The sequence below is a fragment of the Stigmatopora argus genome, chromosome 13 (assembly GCF_051989625.1).
Source record: "Stigmatopora argus isolate UIUO_Sarg chromosome 13, RoL_Sarg_1.0, whole genome shotgun sequence".
NCBI lineage: Eukaryota > Metazoa > Chordata > Actinopteri > Syngnathiformes > Syngnathidae > Stigmatopora > Stigmatopora argus.
The window spans coordinates 2,119,435-2,140,118 of NC_135399.1; the positions used below are offsets into that span (position 1 = coordinate 2,119,435).

General features: G+C 43.6%; 1 protein-coding gene across 2 annotated transcripts in view; it reads right to left on the bottom strand.

The window, feature by feature from the left end:
- Positions 1 to 12,938, bottom strand: part of raph1a (Ras association (RalGDS/AF-6) and pleckstrin homology domains 1a) — a 131,804-nt gene extending 118,866 nt beyond the window's left edge. For both annotated transcript variants that reach the window (XM_077617265.1, XM_077617264.1), the window contains exon 1: positions 12,449 to 12,938. The gene's annotated coding sequence lies outside the window, so the exon portion shown is untranslated. The remainder of the gene's footprint in view (positions 1 to 12,448) is intronic.
- Between the last annotated feature and the right edge of the window lie 7,746 nt (positions 12,939 to 20,684).

Consider the following 20,684-nt stretch of genomic DNA (forward strand, 5'->3'; position numbering starts at 1 on the left):
TCGTATGTCGAGGTACGAGGTATTACTCCAAACACGAGAACCTGTTTCTACCAAAAAGTTCTATTTTGGTTTCATCTGACCATAACACATTCTCCCAGTCCTCCTCCGGATCATCCAAATGCTCTCTAGTAGCAGACGGGCCTGGATGTGTACTGGCTTCATGAGGTGGACATGTCTGGCAGTGCAGGATTTGAGTCCCTGGCGGCGCATTGTGTTACTGATAGTAGCCTTTGTTACTGTGGTCCCAGCTCTCTGTAGGTCATTCACTAGGTCCCCCCGTTTGGTTCTGGGTTTTTTCTTGTTATCATTTTGACGCCACGGGGTAGGATCTTGCATAGAGCCCCAGATCGAGGGAGATTATCAGTGGTCTTGTATGTCTTCCATTTTCTAATAAATGCTCCCACAGTTGACTTCTTTACACCAAGCATTTTACCTATTGCAGATTCAGTCTTCCCAGCCTGGTGCAGGTCTACAATTTTGTCTCTGGTGTCTTTTGACAACTCTTTGGTCTTGGCCAGAGTGGAGTTTGGCGTGTGAGAGACTGAGGTTGTGGACAAGTGTCTTTTATACCGATAATGAGTTAAAACAGATGCTATTAATACAGGTAACGAGTGGAGACCTCGTTAGACCTCTTTGACAGCCAGAAATCTTGCTTGTTTGTAGGTGACCAAATACTTATTTTCCACTCTAATTTGGAAATAAATTCTTTAAAAATCAAACAATGTGATTTTCTGTTTTTTTTTCTTCCACATTCTGTCTCTCATGGTTGAGGTTTACCCATGTTGACAATTACAGGCCTATCTAATCTTTTTATGTAGGAGAACTTGCACAATTGGTAATGACTAAATGCTCATTTGCCCCAATGTATGAACCATCCCAAAAAAATCGAGATATTTCGACATTAGAAGCAATGAGGCCAGCTCAATATAAACTTCTGGTAAGGAAATTGTAATCTATGGTCATTAAAAAGCATTGGGTTCTCATCAAGATAGACCTCTTTCTTTTTGCAAATTGAATAATTTGATATTTTGTATTTACAAAGACATGCATATTAACTTATGATATTGACCCTAATAATATGCTTTTGATTCAGCATCAGGTTCTCATCAAGATAGACCTCTTTCTTTTTTCATACTGAATAATTTGATATTTTGTATTTACAAAGACAGGCATATTAACTTATGATATTCACCCTTATAATATGTTTTTGATTCATTCAGTATCTCAGAAATACCACGTGAGGAATTTTCTTAAGATTTTCCCTTCAAAGTAACACATTTGTACTCCCTATTAAAACCATAAATATGGAGGTGAAAATTGGCAATCAGGGGGCGCCTTGTACGCGAGAAATTGTAAAATTCGACAATTTTAAGGCAATGGTATACGACCATTAATATGGTAATTCTCAAAAATGGGTGGATGGCTCTTAGTTTAGATATAGCACCATTTTTCAATGACATTTTCCAATTTAGACCCAACTTTGGTGTCATCTTGTGACATTTTAACATGTTTCAGAATAGGCACAAAACTTTTGAATAGGTAAGTTTTGCAGTGAATAGTTGAAAACCATGCAAAAACTGAACGACAACTATACTGTAAAATATTCAATTGATTTGCTTAACTAGGTCACCCTATTTTTGGTAACTATTAAGTCATAAGATTCTCGATGGATCAAAATTTGAAATGGTTTCTGAAAGGCCCTAGCAAAAAGCCTGCCAATCCAGTGACTTCCCTGTTTAATTGTCATTTAACGGTTCTTTGCAAAGCCCAATGGCTTGAGAAACGTCCTTAGAACTATTCATTTATTCATTCACTCATTCATTTATTTTCTGAATGCTTATCCTGACAAGGATTGTGGGGGCTGGTGAAGGTTATCCCAGCTAATGAGGCATGAGGCAGAGGACACCCTGAATTGGTCACCAGCCAATCGCAGGCCATATGGACAGGGACAACCATTTATACTCACACTCATACCTAGGGGCAATTTATAGTGATCAACCAGCCTAAAATGCATGTTTTGGGATGTGGGAGGAAACTGGAGTACCTAGAGAAAACCCCAACTAAGTCCGGGGAGAACATGCAAACTCCACACAGTGAGGACCCTCCTGGGATCGAACCCTGAACTGTAAGGCTGACGCGCAAACCACCCGTTCACCAGGCCGCCTAGCTTTGGAACTAAAAAAAAGGAAAAGAAAATAGGGCACCAAGAATTTTGATACTCCAGTTAACACACTACACTAGTGGGAATTAGTTCTGCCCCACTTTTCTGCAGCGTGGAGAATCCTGTCTGGTCGAATTATTACGCATCACCTACTACTTGTCCAGTTAGAGTAGTGCTGGCCCGATGTGACCAACTGAACAGCATCACAATAATAACATGAATGTGATTCCTTCAAGCTAATTATAAAACTTCAAAATTCCCTTGGCAGAAATCCAAAACAGTGGCTGTACCATGCGTTTGTCGCCTTTCACATGAATAAGTCTAAATTGTTGTTGTTCATTCATTCATCTTCCATACCGCCCATCCTCGAAAGGGTTGCAGGGCTTGCTGGAGCCTAACCCAGCTGTCTTCGGGCAAAAGGCAGACTATACCCTAGACTGGTCTCCAGTCAGTGTTAGGGCACACACAGAGACAAATGACCATCCGCACTCCCAATCATACCGCCACCAGCGGGAATTGAGCTCGCGGCTGTCTGCACCGAAGTCGGGCGAGTGAACCTCTACACCACCAGGCGGCTGTAGATTAAACACAGGATGGTAAATTGTTCATTCATTTATTCATTCATTTTCAACACCACCTGTTCTTGTCCGGGTCGCGGGGTGTTGGAGCCCATCTAAGCTGACCTTGGGCGAAAAGTGCACTACACCCTAAAATGGTTGCTGGCAGTAGGGCACACACAGACAGACTACCATTCGCACCACAATCATATCACCACTGAGTGGAAATCGATCCCACACTGCCCTAACTAAAGTCAGGTGAATAAACTACTCCACTATCAGCAACTAGACATGTTGTTTTACACGAAAAATATATTTTTTGCCAATACTATTGTAGTATTATAATAACCATGTCGAGAACGAGGCAATTTGGAGATGTCCTTTTGACTTCCGGTGCCACACTAACATCACACATCCCTTTATTGCGGCCCGAATATCAATGTACCAGGTGGATTACTGTGATCCTTCTCCACTTCTCGGCTTCAGTACATCGCGTTTTTATATCAAGTATTTAAAAAAAGTCATAAAAAAGTTCATGAAAATTACAAAATTCACGCTGAAACTCGCAAGCGGAAGACGGGATGAAAAATGGTCTTCTTCGTCGGTGAATTGGATGGCACTCAGCGTTGAAAAAGAAGCCATGTTTCACCGTTGAAAAAGAATAAGATAAAAAGTCAGAGAAGGGCGACGTCTTGCCTTCTCCTGTCTTGTTGCAAGTGAATTTTCCATCGCACACATCACCTGTGGAGAAAGACTATGACAAGCCGATTCCAGCTTTGTTTGGACTTTGAGTCGCCACTGAAAATGCCTCCTAAGAGTACTGGCCTCTGCGCGCAGGAAAAAATGAGACATGATGCAAGGGTACACGGTCGATTGGTCGCCGGTCTTTTGGTCGCCCGGACGTTGTGTCGCCGGTCTTTTTGGTCGCCGGTCTTTTGGTCGTGGTTTGGTCGCCCAAATGATCGGCTGCTGCCATCTACTGTCAATTTATTAAAAAGAAGACAAAGCAAATTCACAGATGGTGTTTTTATTGAAGTAGTAAAACTTACAAATTCTAGCAACCTTCATTCTCTCTGGGAGAAATAAGAGCACTCATTTAACACATCGGCTGCTGCCATCGACTGTCATAGGCATCCAATGAACTCGGAGGACTATGGAAACCCGGATCGATTCGCGAACAATGTAGAGTACCTGCAAGCCATTGCATACAATTTGTAATAAAAACTCCCATCTGTGAATTCCCTATGTACATAATTTGTAAGTTTGTATTTGTAATTATTGTACAGAATTTGTAAGTTTTACTGCTTCAATAAAAACACCATCTGTGAATTTGCTTGGTCTTCTTTTTAATAAATTAATTTTTCTTTATTGCCTTTTATTTTAATGTCAAAGTTCCGGGCTAAAAGTATACTAAGACTTTTATTTGTTTGATAAAAATGACCATCTAAAGCAGGGGTCTCAAACCGGTCCTCAAAGGGCCGCAGTGGGTGCAGGTTTTCATTCCAACTCAACAAGAGGATACCTTTTGCAAGTGTAATCAGTTGATTGCAGCCAGGTGCTACTTATTTTAGAAGACACATGATTGGTTAAAATGTCGGCACTGGATCGGTTGGAACAAAAACCAGGACCCACTGCGGCCCTCAGCGGAATCGGTTGGAGACACCTGATCTAAAGTATTTCAACATTGCAAGTTCTCCCAGAGAGAATGAAGGTTCATTGGACGCCTATGACAGTTGATGGCAGCAGCCGATGTGTTAAATGAGTGCTCTTATTTCTCCCAGAGAGAATGAAGGTTGCTAGAATTTGTAAGTTTTACTGCTTCAATAAAAAACATCATCTGTGAATTTGCTTTGTCTTCTTTTTAATAAATTGACAGTAGATGGCAGCAGCCGATCATTTGGGCGACCAAACCGCGACCAAAAGACCGGGGACCAATCGACCGCACACGGATGCAAGTACAGACGCTCCCCTACTTACGAACATACGACTTACGAACAACGGTACATACAAACATGTCTGCAAATTGCGTTTATGTCAAAAAATGTTCGCAAGTTTGATTTTGTATTGCGCGCCTTTTTCCGAGTAGTGCTTCTTTCCGCCGCTAATACCGACGCCTGGCGCTGTGAACTCAGCTCACCCAGCATCCACTTTCCTCTGCCCAGTTCGTTGCAGTGCGTAAGTTGCGTAAGTGCGTGACGTATCTCCAGTGCGCAAAGAACCTTTTTCATTTTTATCATGAAATATCTCGTGCAGCCATTATTCAATATGGTTGGTGAAAAGTGAAATGCTTCTAGTGAGGGAGGTGCAAGGAAGAGGCAAGCCATTTCATTTGAAACGAGTGGCAATAATAACGAAGCTTGATGCGCGTGAGAGTGGTGAGCGTTGCACGGGCATACAACTTGAATCGTTCGACCGTCAGTACCATTTATAAACAGAAAGATCGAGTAGCAGGACCCAGAACGTTGCACAAAGTTTGCAAATCAATTGAATGATGCCATACAGTCCTACCGCATCATTTATGATGAAAAAAAGAAGAAAACTGTGCAATCGTCGTTAGATCGCTTCTTTCGGCCAGTTTCTAATACATAAATCTCTCTCTCTCTCTCTCTCTCTCTCTCTATACAGTACTGTACATATTCTCTCCATTTTATTAAATGTTTTTTTCAGTACAAACCAATGCGTGTTACTTATACAAGCCTTAAACATACAAATGCACTTATATAAATCTTCAATATACTTATATAGGCCTTAAACATAAATTATAATACAAAATATAGCACTGAATCAACTTACAAACAAATTCAACTTATGAACAATCGCTCGGAACCTAACTCGTTCGTAAGTAGGGGAGCGTCTGCAATGTGAGGTTGCTCCATAGAGTTGGGCGATATGACTAAAATTGTTATCACAATAAAAAAAAAATATCAGTCGATATCGATAATTATCACAATAGCTATCACATCTTTTTTGTTTTAAATTTGAAACTTCAAACTTCTGTAAATAAGTAAATAGATTACTTTCTTCCTTTTTCAAATATGAAAGTAACTATGTTACCTTACTTTATAAAAAAAAAGAGAATATGAAATATGAGGGCGCCTGGTGTCACGAGTGGTTAGTGCGTCGGCCTCACAGTGGGAGACCTGGGTTCAAATCCAGCTGTGTGAAGTTTGCATGTTCTCACCGGGCCTGCGTGGGATTTTTCTGGGTACTCCGGTTTCCTCCCACATTGCAAAGCCATGCATGATAGGCTGATTGGACACTGTAATTTGCCCCTAGGTATAAGTGTGAGCGTGAATGGTTGTTTGTCTCCTCGTGCCCTGCGATTGGCTGGCCACCAATTCAGGGTGTCCCCCGCCTCTGACCCGAAGTCAGCTGGGATAGGCTCCAGCACCCCTTGCAATCCTAGTGAGGGTAAAGCAGTTCAGAAAATGAGATGAGAAATATAATGAGTATTTTTGTTGTTCTGTTGTGCAATAATGATAAGACAACTCCCTCCTTACACTATGAAAAGTCAAGAATAAAACGTGCAGAAATTTTGACAGGCGTTTTTATTTTTATAAATTTGCTTTCAAACCAAAAGTTGCTGTGCAATAATAATAATAATAATCGGACATAGACCCTGTCGTCATTATCAACAACAAAAAGCCTACTTGTCATCACACCCAGAAACTGCGTGTGACGAAATTGGTGGTGCTTCTCCATAAGCTGCGTTTACTCGGCAAAAGACCTAAATAAGTGATAGTTACGGAAATCTTGTAATTTGGCATTCTGCTGTTATGGATACAGGTCGCTTACCTCCTCTCACTGTCTATCACTTACCTTCAGTCAGCTAGTAGGAGGCAGATCACCACCCAAACATCTTTTCATATTACCGCAGAAGGGAATGTGTGTTATGTTTCCGCAAATTTAGAGTTCTGATGGATGTGGGGAAAAAACTGTCCTTAAGCCTATTTGTCTGTGCTTTGTGGGACCTATAGCGTCTGCTAGAGGGCAGCAGCTGGAACAGATTGTGACCAGGGTGGTAAGGGTCCCCTGTGATGTTCCTGGCTCTGCTGAGGTAACGAGGGCTGGCAATGTCTTCCAGTGAGGGCAGAGAGCAGCCGACAATCCTTTGGGCAGTGTTAATCACTGATTCCTCAGTGTTTTTACAACTAATCACCAATATGAAATAAAATAATCAACTGAAGAAGAGAAGACATCACCACCAAGCAGACTATTTTCAGCCTCACAAAAAGACACTGTAAATTTACCTCACATATGACCATTTACAAAAAAATGAAATCAAATTTAGATGAACTTAACCAATTTTAACCCAACATAACATGTTTTAGATTTTTGCAAGATTTTAAGAATATTTACACACAATGGGGAAACAGCTTGATATCAAGAAAGATTTTTTTACAGGCAGTCCTCAAATGAGGACAGTGGGTTAAGGACATTTTCAATAAGCCTGCTGTTTGTGAACAGATATTTACGAGGCATTTAAAAAAAAAAAAACGCCAGGGAGATTTTATTAGGATATTTTAGCGGCTCTGTGTTGCATCTCATAATCCCTGATTTTGGCCGTGCTATTGTCCTTTTGTGTTCATGGTCGGTGTTAGCCTTTATTGCTAAGCATTAACCACATTTCCTCATCATCCTTTTCTCCTCAGCGTTGGTCTGGAACTTGAATTCATGTTGCAACAGCGCCCCTGTTCTCTGTGGTGGCCGGATGATGTAACTACAGTTTAAAATTATCAAATCTTCAAGTTTTTATTATAATTGTTGACAAAAATTATTTCACAATAATTATCGTTATCATTTTATCGCCCAGCTCTATTGCTACATACGCTAAAGGCGTAACAGCACACCATTGTGGGATAAAGGAATTTATCGTGCGTTTTACCAAGAAAGAAGGGAAGATTGGAAGACAGCCACAACATCCTTTTCCAAGGACACTAAGTGAGTGGTAACCACTATGAATAAAAAAAAGAAGAACCAACATTGTGAGGGATTTACGCCATAGACACGGCCGGGAAGCTGGATTTTTTTTTCCAAGATGGCGCCATCACGCGGAAGCCAGTGGCAGTAGCTCTGTCCACTGTTATTTGTTTTTTGTGTTTTACAGCCCTTCTATCTTTTTTTAAATTACATTTTAATATTTCTTGATACATTCTTTTTTACTTTACTTTCTACTTTAATGTTTTTACAACTTTCTTTGTTCTGTTAGCCTGGCTTCTTTCCATCACTTCTTTTTTGGAACCCTCAGCCATGCCTACGCTGTCATACACATGGGACTAGCTGTTACAATATGCAGCAGAAGGAGCAACACCTCAATCCCGCTGGAAATTTGGAGCTGGACAAAAGTGCCGGGAGAAGAAGCAACGCTTCTGACCAAACATTCCATCATGGGATAAGATGGAAGAGCTGTCGGCGCTTACCAGGCCGGAAGCGGAGTCGAGGAGTCCTGCCCTGCTGCTGTTTTCTTCAGCTCCAGACTACTGAGGAACTGTGCGGATAAGCTTGGAAGAGTGACTGCATATTCTCTACCTCGGTCACAGTCTGCAGAAGTTCCCCATCTTGTGGAAGACTTCCTGTGTGTGGTTCCAGTTTTTGTCCAACTTTACAACGTCTTTTTGAGTCTGTATCCGTGTTAGCTACCGCAACCAAGATGGCGCCGTACAAGTGGCAGCCGGCGGCGGTATCTCCGTCCACTCTTGCTCGTTTTGTGTTCTTGCTGTTTTTCTGTCTTAATGATTTGACTTGGTGATTCTTAATGATCCCATTTACTTTGTACTTTGTGCTTTTGCTTTGTTGTTCTGTTTAATCACCCTCTTGCTACTGCCACAATGAAATTTCCCGAATACAGGATGAATAAAGTTATCCAATCCAATCCAATCCAAGACGTCAACACACTGAGGGCAAGCCACATTATCTGCAATATTCGAGGGATTAAAGAATGCGAACATTTTAGAAAATTATTAGGCTCCCTGTATTTCTAAGAAAAAAATGTAATGGTGGCATTTGTTAAGGGATTGCAAAATGCAGACACTTTGGAGGTCTCAGCATTGAGAGGTTTTTGGAAAACCAGCATATTCAGTGATCTAAATAGACAGTATAAATGGATTTGTTATCCTGGACCTCTGCACCCATGTTGAAGGTTGACCGAATGTTGGCGCAAAACGTTAATGGAAAAGATTAAAAGTAATAGATGCCAAAGAAATCATAAAACGTTAATGGAAAAGATTAAAAGTAAAGGTGAGATCTTTAGGGTCGGGCCTAAAATGTCAATCAGTACTTTGGGTTCGGGTCGGGTCGGGCTTCTCTCTCACTGAAAAAAAAGCATACTAAAATGATGAGTGGTCCGACTCGCTAACTTTTTTTAACAAATATATGTTTATACAAATGTATACTAAAATGATGTGTGCATACTAAAAAAAGGAATACTTATTATAAAAATTATTTAAAAAAATATAAAATTCCCCGCCTCAGGCCCAGAGTCAGATGGGATAGGCTCCAGCACCCCCCGCGACCCTAATGCGATGTTATAAAATAAGTAATTTGGATAAAACAGAGAAGTCGCTGTAATGTAATTGCAATTGGAGCCGCAGAGCCAGAGCATGCGCTGCACACATCAGGTGAACGCCGCTCTCTGAATAATCTTCCCCTTTTCAAGTCCTCATCTATTTTGAGCAAGAAGATAAGGATAAACGAAAGACAGGAGAAATTAAAAGACAAACACCAGGTGCGGGAAAGCTTCAAATTGATTGTTGAATATGCGACTGAAACTTGCGTTGGCTTTGCTGAATGTAGTCAATGTGGCGCTTTGATTTCATACGAGAGCAAAAGGATTGGCACCTCGACGCTGAGCAGGCATTTAAACAGTTGAAATTGTCAAACATCTATATTATCATATAAAAGATGTAAATGTTTATAGTCTTGTTTAATTTAGATTTCGTTACAAAAGACAGGCTTTAATTTGTTAGCATAAATCACTCCTCCTCCTCTCGACTCGGGAGTCCCGAGTGAGTCCTCACAAATAAAATATGAAATTTCTGGTTTGCTTCGGGCTCGGGCCGGGTTCCCATACCCGCTGCCGGGTCGGGTCGGCATGGATTTTTTTCGGCTCAATCTTGTCACTAATTAAAAGTTCAATGTAGTATTGTTTTGAATTCTTAATTTTGTTTATTACGTGTTCATGTGTTTGTGTTCTCTCTGTCTCTGTTGCCTAACGTTATCTTCCTGACACATGATACTTGTTTTGAGTTTTTAAGGGTTTAGTTGGTAGTTCTGTGGGGACTCGAACGTATTTACATATAAAGTACAGTAATGCCTTGAGATACGATCTTAATGCGTTCGCATGCCGATTTACTCGTACAGACGCTCCCCTACTTACAAACATTCGACTTACGAACAACGGTACATACGAACATGTCTGCAAATTGCATTTATGTCGAAAAATTTTCATAAGTTCAATTTTGTATTGCGCGCCTTTTTCCGAGTAGTGCTTCTTTCCGCCGCTAATACCGACGCCTGGCGCTGTGAGAGCTCAGCTCACCCAGCATCTACCTTCCTCTGCCCAGTTCGTTGCAGTGCGGAAGTGCGTGAACGTATCTCCAGTGCGCAAAGAACTTTTTGCATTTTTATCATTAAATATCTCGTGCATCCATTATTCAATATGGTTGGTGAAAAGCGAAAGGCTTCTATTGAGGGAGGTGCAAGGAAGAGGCAAGCCATTTCATTGGAAATGAGTGGCAATAATAATGAAGCTTGATGCGCGTGAGAAAGTGGTGAGCGTTGCACGTGAATACAACTTGAATCGTTCGACCGTCAGTACCATTTATAAACATAAAGATCGAGCAGCAGGACCCAAATATTGAACGTTGCACAAAGTTTGCAAATCAATTGAATGATGCCATACAGTGCTACCGCATCATTTATGATGAAAAAAAGAAAACTGCAATCGTCATGAGATAGCTTCTGTCGGCCAGTTTCTAGTAAATCTCTCTCTCTCTCTAATGTATGTATACAGTACTGTATGTATTCTCTCCATGTTACTAAATGTTTTTTTCAGTACAAACCAATGCGTGTTACTTATACAAGCCTTAAACATACAAATGCACTTGTATAAACCTTCAATATACTTATATAGGCCTTAAACATAAATTATAATACAAAATATAGCACTGAGCAACTTACAAACAAATTCAACTTATGAACAATCACTCGGAACCTAACTCGTTCGTAAGTAGGGGAGCGTCTGTATCTCAAATCAACTTTTCCCATAGAAATGAACTAAATACAAATCAATTTGTTCCCACCCTCTGAAAAAACAGCAAAAACAGGATATTACAATGGAAAAACATCTTTGTATTGGTTCTAATTCACCACCTACTCACAAAGTAACAAAAACCTATCTAGTGGTTAAGAAGAAATCAATTTAAAATTAGATTATTTTGGCCCAGATGCACCCCCTTCTCTCTCTCCTGCTTGCTTTCTCATGCTCAATTCACACCCATGCTTATCATAAACAACCTGCCACAGATGCTCATTAAGGGATCTTATCAAAACGTATGATTCAATTCAGCGTCTATTATTGGTAATGAGACACGTTTCAGCTGCCCTCCCTACAAATTCAGAGGCATCCCCCAACACACACAACTATGCAAATTTGAGGACTTTAAGGGCAGCAAAACAGCTCTCGGACAGCATCGGTGTGTTAACGCACATACAAATGCAACGCTATACACAAAGTTGAATTGTACTTTGGTGGTTATGCAACATTCATCAGTATAACTTGTAAGAATCTTAAATCTAAATTTTGACTTGGTCATTTATGTGGTGAATCAACACGTTTTAATAAAGTTCAATGGATGCTTGCATTATAATTTCTTGTTGCACACATTTTTACACTTTTACTGCAAATAAATATCAGCTCCAAATATCAGTTATTGGCCTCCTCTAACTAGTAATATTTGGACCATAAAAACCCATATCGGTCGGTCTCTAGAATAAAGAGTTGAATTGTAGCGCTTTGACACAGCTCTGCACTCTATAGGTCTTCCAATTACCCAGTTAGGACAAAATCCACAAATTTTGTCTGCTCGTGGTGACCTTACGTGGCATTCGTTGTGAATCGTACAATGGTTAATACATCCGAGTCATTTCATTGACAGCTATAAGGAGACCAAGCAGGTTTGAGGGAAAAGTAAGGTACGCCCATAGGTACGTCATGCCTCACGCGTGCCACGCCTTGCACGTGTCAAACTCTGCACGCCAGACTGGCCCTCCGTGCTGAGGCAGCAAAGCCGAAACAGGCCGTTCAGAGATGCGCTGTCAGTCGTATGCGGCTCCTTTGCGTACTAGGCGTCAATTGTGGGTATGTGGGTGCTGCGAGGCCTTGCGGCGGTTGAAGTAACGTTGCTTGCTATAAATAGCAGTTTACATGGGCAGGAAGCGACATGTATCTAACGTTGTAATAAAGGTTTAGCCTCGTTACCTCCAGTACACCTCCGTTTTTCATGGATAATATGTATACACAGAGGAAGAGGCGTGGGTATCACAGGCAGCCACTAATAGGATTAATTACTTTTTATCAACCAACAGATGTTATTTAAAGGAATACCGTTAATTTTGGCACAGCGTTAAGAACGACAAGGAGTTTAATTGGATGTTTGAAAAATGGACGAGAGATCATTGAAGCGACTATTGACACAGATGCGCTAAGGTGAGCGGGGATTCGGCTACTTACCGCGTTCGCGCTGATTTGAGCCAAGATTTAGGGAGCCGAAGCCTGCAAAAAGGGAGGCGAGTGGAGGCAACTCCCGCGGGACAAAGACCGAGGCGTCGGCCGGTTTAGTTCCTGGTTCTCAGGGGTTCCTCTTGTTCCAGTCGTACCCCGTTTCCCCCCCTTAGCCGCCACTGACAAGTCAGACTGAAGCCCCCGAACGGAGCTAACGCTGCCGGCTTCTGGGAAGCTTTTCAGAGTAAAAGTGCGAGTAGCCTAGCCAAATTATAACGTTTTATGCAGATTGGGAAATGTTCTTAAGAATACGATATTTTCCTACAAATCCCACGTTAACTTCCCAACCACTTGGAATATTCATTGGATTACAATGTGAAAGTTGTATCAGTGGTGTATTTTGACTTTTTTAACCTCTGATTTATTTTAAGTGTTTTCGCCATTCCCCCATAATCACAGTTGAGCTAGTTTGCCCTAGACCCGATTTTATTTTGAAGCTACATATCCCCACATCCACTATTCCAATTGCGGCCTTTATGCATCCATGTTGCAAGGACCAGCACACGTACACTAACAAACACACAAACGGATGTTATGTGTTCTAGAATCTATACCCCGCCCCCTCCCTCCTTACTGATGCACTAGTATTGTATTATGGTGAAGATCCGTTAAAAAAATACATAGATTTTTGCATTCCCAAACATAAAGACGATTTAATTTTGACTCTACACTTTAATTATTAAACTATTTTATCCTCACAAGGGTCTCTTGGAGTATTGGAGCCTATCCCAGAATTGATAGCCAGGCCAGCCAATCGCAGTGCACAAGTAGGACAACTGACACATTACATTTCATTTTCTGAACCGCTTTATCCTCATTAGGGTCGGGGGGGGGTTGGTGCTCGAGCCTATCCCAGCAGACTCCGGGCCAGAGGCGGGGGACACCCTGAATCGGTGGCCAGCCAATTGCAGGGCACAAGGAGACGGACAACCATGCACACTCACACCCATACCTAGGGGCAATTTAGTGTGTCCAATCAGCCTACCATGCATGTTTTTGGAATATGGGAGGAAACCGGAGTACCCGGAGGAAACCCACGGAGGCACGGGGAGAACGTACAAAATCCACATAGGTGGACCGAACTGGATTTGAACCCAGAGCTGTGAGTCTGATGTGCTAACCACTCGCACCACCGGCCCGCCTAACATAATACAAACCAGGCATAAAAAAACAAAATGCAGTTTGTCTTCTATTTGACTGTCCTTTTCATATCCAAGTCTGTCGTCTACTGGTGCGATGTGATAGATGCAGTTGTAGGACCACTGTTTCCATCAAGTACAGGTGGAGGGCAAGTTTTCTCGCGTGTCAAAACAGCAGCGGAAAATATTGTAGAGGGCTGGGCCAAAAGTATGAAAACTACTCCAGTTATCAAGTTAATTTCTACATTGAACAAAGTAAGTTACATTGCTCACAGAAGCTGGTGAGCATTTGTGTCAGTGTTAATGAGAGATGCAGTTGTTTTACCCAAAAACGATGTAGTACTATTTAGTGACATTTATGCAAAACAGTAGTAATTTCAGTTATATTTTATTAATGTTTTGGAAATGTTATACTTTCATTTGAGGCTCACTGACCCAAGAAGCAAGAAATTGCTGATGTGGTACTGAATATCACTCAGACCTGAACTTAATGGACATTTTAGAGCAAGCTGAGAAAGATAAGCAAATCCCCCCAAAATTATTAATAGTATGGTGTTTTTGATTAGTTGTCCACATTACAGAAACCACGCTTCGTCCAACAGACCATTTGCAGGATTAAGGCGAGCATTGCTAGAAAGCCAGAGTGAATTAATTTTTCTACTGTCAGCAAGGGTTAAGTTTGAGCAACTGGCTGAAAGAATGAAGAAATTAAAGAAAAAAATCCTTCAAAAAAGAAAGGAAGTTTTGAGGGCAGCATTGCAGCTCGCTTTACAATGGCCTACTAACCAGTACTAATGAAGTCTGTAAGATATGCTAACTCACTATTTGCAATTGCTTGTTAGTATTGCATCAGTTTGGTGTGAGTAATGAAAAATGTCGAGTCCATGTTGAGACATCAACTCTACAGTTGTTTGGGCGTATCAGCCCACACCCTGTTTCTGTTATCTTCTCTGTGCAGCATCATGTTTTCACATATAAATAGATGCACAAACTTCGTTCGGAGAGAGTTGCGGCGAATAGGCTGTGCGTCCGCAGCCGTTCGACTTCTCCCCATCCTGTAGGTCTGGTAATAAACTTATCTCCTTGAAATTGTTCTCCCTCGTTCTTAACCTGCTCCTGAAGTTGTTCCTGACCATTTCAAACAACTCAGTTTAATATGCAACACGATACACATTATTGAAGGAATTGGGACTTGATTAGTATGCATTTTATAAGTAATGAGTTTGAATTTCTCTAAAGGACACAATGATGCTAAAAATATTAACCCTGACAAACAAGGGGTGATTACAATTTAGTGGGTTCAATTCTATTCAGAATTATAAATGTGTGCATTTTGTTTCTGGATATTAATTGATGTGAATGTAACTGTTGCAGAGAACGGGAAAGCTGTTTTCCTAAGGAGAAAGCAGCCTGGTTTGCTTTTTGTATTTTTCCTATTTTTAGTATGGTTAGTTAATTTGTGTAATTGCAGGAAAGGAAAAAACAAATATGTTTTTTTGATCTTAACAAGGAAGCAGTGATCATAATAGAATACCAGCTAGCATATTTGATTTTGACGGATAAGGCATTTACATTTTCACAAACTATAGTGATGGAATAAGTAAGATTGTTGCGATTTTTGTTCATTGAGGTATTTAAGCCCAACCAAATAGCTGTAAGCAAATATTAAGCACGTGTTGAAGACAACAACAGAACACAGCAGCTAAAGCAGCAGTGCAAACACTTGCTGCACAGTATGCACAGCAACAAGGGCTGAGCCGATCTCAAGAACAGTCTGCAGACGAACTGTACACAGCTAAAGGCCTACCGTGCCTACCAAAAACGTATTCCAAAATTGAGCCATTAATGTCTCAAGAGGAGGGATAGTATAGCCCCAGAGGTCTCCAAACCTACTTTAAATTTTTTTGCAGAAACTGTCTCACCTGCTGTAGACACAACTCTCAAGGCAAAGAACGACCCAAGCACGGAACAAGGCAAACAGGGACATATCCCTTCGAGGTTCTGAACATGGATTTCATCGAACTGAACCAAAGTGGCACATACAAGTACTGTCTGGTGATCATTGACACAGTTACCAAGTGGGTTGAGATATGCCCATCCAAGAAAGCTGAAGAGAAAGGAGAAGTGGATTCTCTCACTCAGTGGTTATCCAAAATGTTCCAAGAAAGAACTGTGATAAATGCAAATGATCTGCCAACATCTTCTCTGCCTCCCACACAGAAGGTCCTGTCCCCAGGCGACCTGGTACTCGTCAAGGTGATAAAAAGAAAGTGCTGGTCATCTCCACGTTGGGACAGGACCTCACCGTGTGATTTTGACCGCTAACTTCACCAAGTTGGCCACCACCGTCAAAGCTGATGAACGAGTGCTGGAGCTCATGACCATGATCCAGTGTGGGGCTCGGATGTCCCCCTCAAACACAAACACTGGTCAGTCTCCTCCATAATCCTGATGGCTCTGGTCCCCTAGTACTCGTCAAGGAACAGCAAATAACACACTACGTCTGGAAACCATTGACTCTAGATTCCAGGCCTATGTCAACGCATCAGTCCGACTACAACAAGGCCGAGAAGTTCAAATCACCACCGTCAAAATCGAAGGAAGAGACACCTGGATACATCAGTCCCACTGTGGACAAGTACAAGAATGAAGTGGCTGGTCATCGTCATCACCGTGTTCCACCACATGGGGGGACCTCCAGGAACCTTGGTGCACTCCCGCTGGAGGAGAGTGCCTCACTAGCTGGTTCCGGAGGCAGTCAGGGGCCCTCCATATCTGCAGCCCGTCGGCCAGGACACCCATCGTCGTCCAGGTCCCGTTCATCACCCTACAGCTTGCTCACTTGGGGATACAGGGGACCGACTGCGGGAGATCCGGTTCCGCAACGGGAATGGCTTGACTGGTTCATCTCGGGCTCATGGACACAGACTGTTTTGAAAGCCCTAGTACCGTTCGTAACTGTTATTGCTCCCGTGCTTGTTATACTAACCTGTTGTTTGCCCTGCTTCTCAGCTTTACAGTCGAACGTACCATGATTGTCGGTCTAAACTCCAGTTCGAAGTAATTTGTAAAGATTTTTGTTCAAAAGTAGCGTCGCTAACAAACGAGGTTCCGATATTTTTTATACTCACAAACAGGAAGGAATTGTAAGATATGCTAACTCACTATTTGCAATTGCTTGTTAGTATTGCATCAGTTTGGTGTGAGTAATGAAAAATGTCGGGTCCATGTTGAGACATCAACTCTACAGTTGTTTGGGCGTATCAGCCCACACCCTGTTTCTGTTATCTTCTCTGCAGCATCATGTTTTCACATATAAATAGATGCACAAACTGTTCGTTCGGGGAGAGTCGCGGCGAATAGGCTGTGCGTTCGCAGCCGTTCGACTTCTCCCCATCCTGTAGGTCTGGTAATAAACTTATCTCCTTGAAATTGTTCTCCCTCGTTCTTAACCTGCTCCTAAAGTTGTTTTACAGATCTATCAAGTCCGCATCCTCTGTTGGAACACTGATGTATATAGTCACTGTCTGAAAAGAGCAAACATTGATTTTTAATGTTTTTTGTGGGAGAAACCATAACTTCTTGAAATATATATGCATCACTTGCCAGGACTCATTCATTGACTTGCTGCATTAAAAAAAAGGACAAAACTTTTTTTTCTGAACGTGGCATGCATGAGACTCATTCATTCATTCATTTTCTGAACCAAGTGGCTTATCCTCACAAGGCTCGCCGAGTGTGCTGAAGCCCATCTCAGCCAACTATGGGCATCAGGTGGAGGACAACTTGAATTGGTGGCCACCCAATCACAGGGCATAAGGAATCACAGGGAAAAAGGAGACAGACAGCCATTCGGGCAATTTAGTGTGTTTCACCAGCTTACCCTGCATGTTTTTGGGATGTGGCAGGAAACTGGAGTACCCCGGAGAAAACCCACGCAAACCCGGGGAGAACGTGCAAACTCCATACAGGAAGGTCTGGACCTGCAATCGAACCTAACAACTCTGTCACCGGGCTGCTCTTACGGAAAGTATTTTGGACATTGATAATACAGTACCAGTGTATTTGACGTTGCGGTAGTATGATGCCAAATGTGATCGCTTCGTAATTCCTGTAAAACAAAAAAATTACAGAACATATTTTTATCAGGGTGGCTTGAGTTTGATTTAATTAATAAGGGACAGCACATATTAATGAACATATTTATATTGATGTTAATGAACATATATGTAAATATGTAAGATTTTGGCCAAACGCTAATTTCCCTCTTTGGTCCCTTGTGTAAGTTGAATATAAACGATGACACATAATGGACACATATACACACGTAGCAGTTTTAAACAGTGTTGTGATCGCTTGTCATCGTTCTGTTCGTCTAATAGCCAGGCTTTAAATGATTGGCGAAGAGGTTCACGTATGACGGGAGTCCACGTATGTCAATTGGTATTGAGTTCCAGGTATGTGCGGCACGTACAGAGAAAGTGCTTTGGCTGAAAGCACTCTTTTTGAAGGAAACTACACAGTCACCTCTAGAGCCAGCCCTTGTTGATTTGTTGGAATTTTTTTTTTACAAAATCTTGCAGTGGAGGCGAAGGTTTGTGTTGGAAGATTTTGTGAACTAATGTGGCATCTGTATATTTAACAGTATTGTTCCAGTTCAGGCTTTTGTGTTTTTTTTCTTCTTCTTTCAAGTGCATTACAAGTCTCACTGAGAGCACGTCCTTCCCAACAGCCCTCTGTGTTGTTCACATGACCATTCTTTCATGTCCTGACGTCATGACCACTTTTTCATATCCTGACGTCATTTCTAAACTCAAAATTGCCTCTTCACGGTTTAAATTATGAGAAATATAGAAAGAAAAGTAACAAAATATACATATAACTCAAAACATTGTATGAACACAATACACAAAACTATCAATGGAACACATAAATTGGCACACCTCCTCGGGGACAGCTACACTGCCACCCAAATTTCTACAATTCTGTCACTTTTATCTGTCATATTTAACGGTGTCGGCTACAGCAAAGTTCGACCCAGGATGCAGGAAAAAGGCGGCAAAATTTGCTGGTGCAAAAACTTAGGTTTTTAATAACAAAAATTCAATATCAAAGTGACAAAATAAACGGGAAGGACGCACACCGACAAAAAGCAAAAACATGTCGGCCTTCAAGTTTTTGCCGCCGCCGTGGCCCCCGTCAAAAGGATGGCCGCCCATGGCCTCCAGGTACTTGCCGCCTACTTTGCCCCCGCCAAAAGGATAGCCGCCCACAGCCTCTAGGTTCTCGCCGTCGCGCCGAGGATTGCAGTCACTGTACACACGAGAGCGGGGCGCCTGGGCGGGAGCGATGGTCCAGGGCGCCGATGTCGGCGCGAAGGTGCAGGACCGAGTCGCCGGCGCGCAAGAGCGAGGTGCCAGTGGGAAAGAGCGAGGCGCCAGCGTCGGCGCGCAGGAGCGAGGCGTCGGCGCGCAGGAGCGAGGTGTCGGCGCGCAGGAGCGAGGTGTCGGCGCGCCGGAGCGAGGCGTCGGCGCGCCGGAGCGAGGCGTCGGCGCGCAGGACCGAGGCGTCGGCGCGCAGGAGCGAGGCGTCGGCGCGCAGGAACGAGACGTCGGCGCGCAGGACCGAGGCGTCGGCGCGCAGGACCGAGGCGTCGGCGCGCAGGACCGAGGCGTCGGCGCGCAGGAGCGAGGCGTCGGCGCGCAGGGGCGAGGCGTCGGCGCGGAGGGGCGAGGCGTCGGCGCGCAGGAGTGAGGCGTCGCGCGCAGGAGCGAGGCGTCGTTGCACAGGAGCAGGGCACCTTCAATCGGCGGTCATCCTCTTCCCACCACGCCTTCAAAATTTTCCACATTGTCATGCCGGGTCTCAAAGGGCTGAAGCTATCTTTCACAGCTTCAAAGTGGTAGCCGTGACCGGCTTGATCTGGGAAACGTGGAAGGTGAGGTGGATGCGGAGGGGCGGTGGGAGCTTGAGGCGCACGGCGGATGGGTTTATTAATCCGTTCGATCTTGTAGGGGCCGATGAAGCGGGGAGACAGCTTCCGGGACACGGTTTTTACGGGAAGATCACGGGTGGACAGCCAAAGCTCTTAACCCACGTTGTAGGCTTGTGCGGGGGCACGACGGTGGTTGGCCTGCCCTTGGGCACGGTTGGAAGCAAGCTGAAGCGCGGCCCGGGCCTTCTCCCAGATACGGCCACATCTCGTCAGGTGTTTCTGGACAGATGGCACGGCAATCTCTGCTTCCAGGGAAGGGAATAAGGGGGGTTGGTCGCCTAGGGAGCACTTGAAAAGGGACAGGTTGGAGGAGGCGTTAGGGTGGGAGTTGTGGGCATATTCGATCCAGGGCAGATGTTCGCTCCAGGTGGTTGGGTCGGCATGGGTGGCACAGCGAATCGCTGCCTCCAACTGCTGATTTGTGCGCTCACACTGACCGTTTGACTGCGGATGACATCCCGAGGAGAGGCTTGCGGTGATCTTCAGGGCTGAACAGAAGGCAGACCAGACATGCGAAGTGAACTGTGGACCCCGGTCGGAGACGATGTCGGCCGGAATTCCATGCAGGCGGAAGACATGCTGCGTGAGGAGGGCGGCTTTTTCCTGGGCTGAGGGTAGTTTTCGGAGGGCGATGAAGTGGGCCGTCTTGGAAAACCGGTCGACTAAGGTGAGTATGGCGGTGTTACCCTGGGACTTGGGAAGGCCCGTAATGAAGTCGACTGCAATATGAGACCAGGGGCGGCTAGGAATCTGGAGTGGGAGGAGTAGACCGTAGCTTGGCTTGGTGGAGGATTTGTTGCGTGCGCACACATGGCAGGCAGATACGGAAGATTGCGTATCTGCCCTTAATGTTGGCCACCAAAAGCGTTGTCACAATACTGCCTGTGTGCGGGCAACCCCCGGGTGGCAGGTCAGGCGGGAGGTGTGGGCCCATTCTAGTACCTAACATGCAGGTCCTTCTGCGTACCTCTTCTTGGGTCCGGCTCCAGCTCTTGGGCCCTCAATACCTCAGCCTCCAGCCCCGTCCTCATACTAGCCACCATGCAGGAGG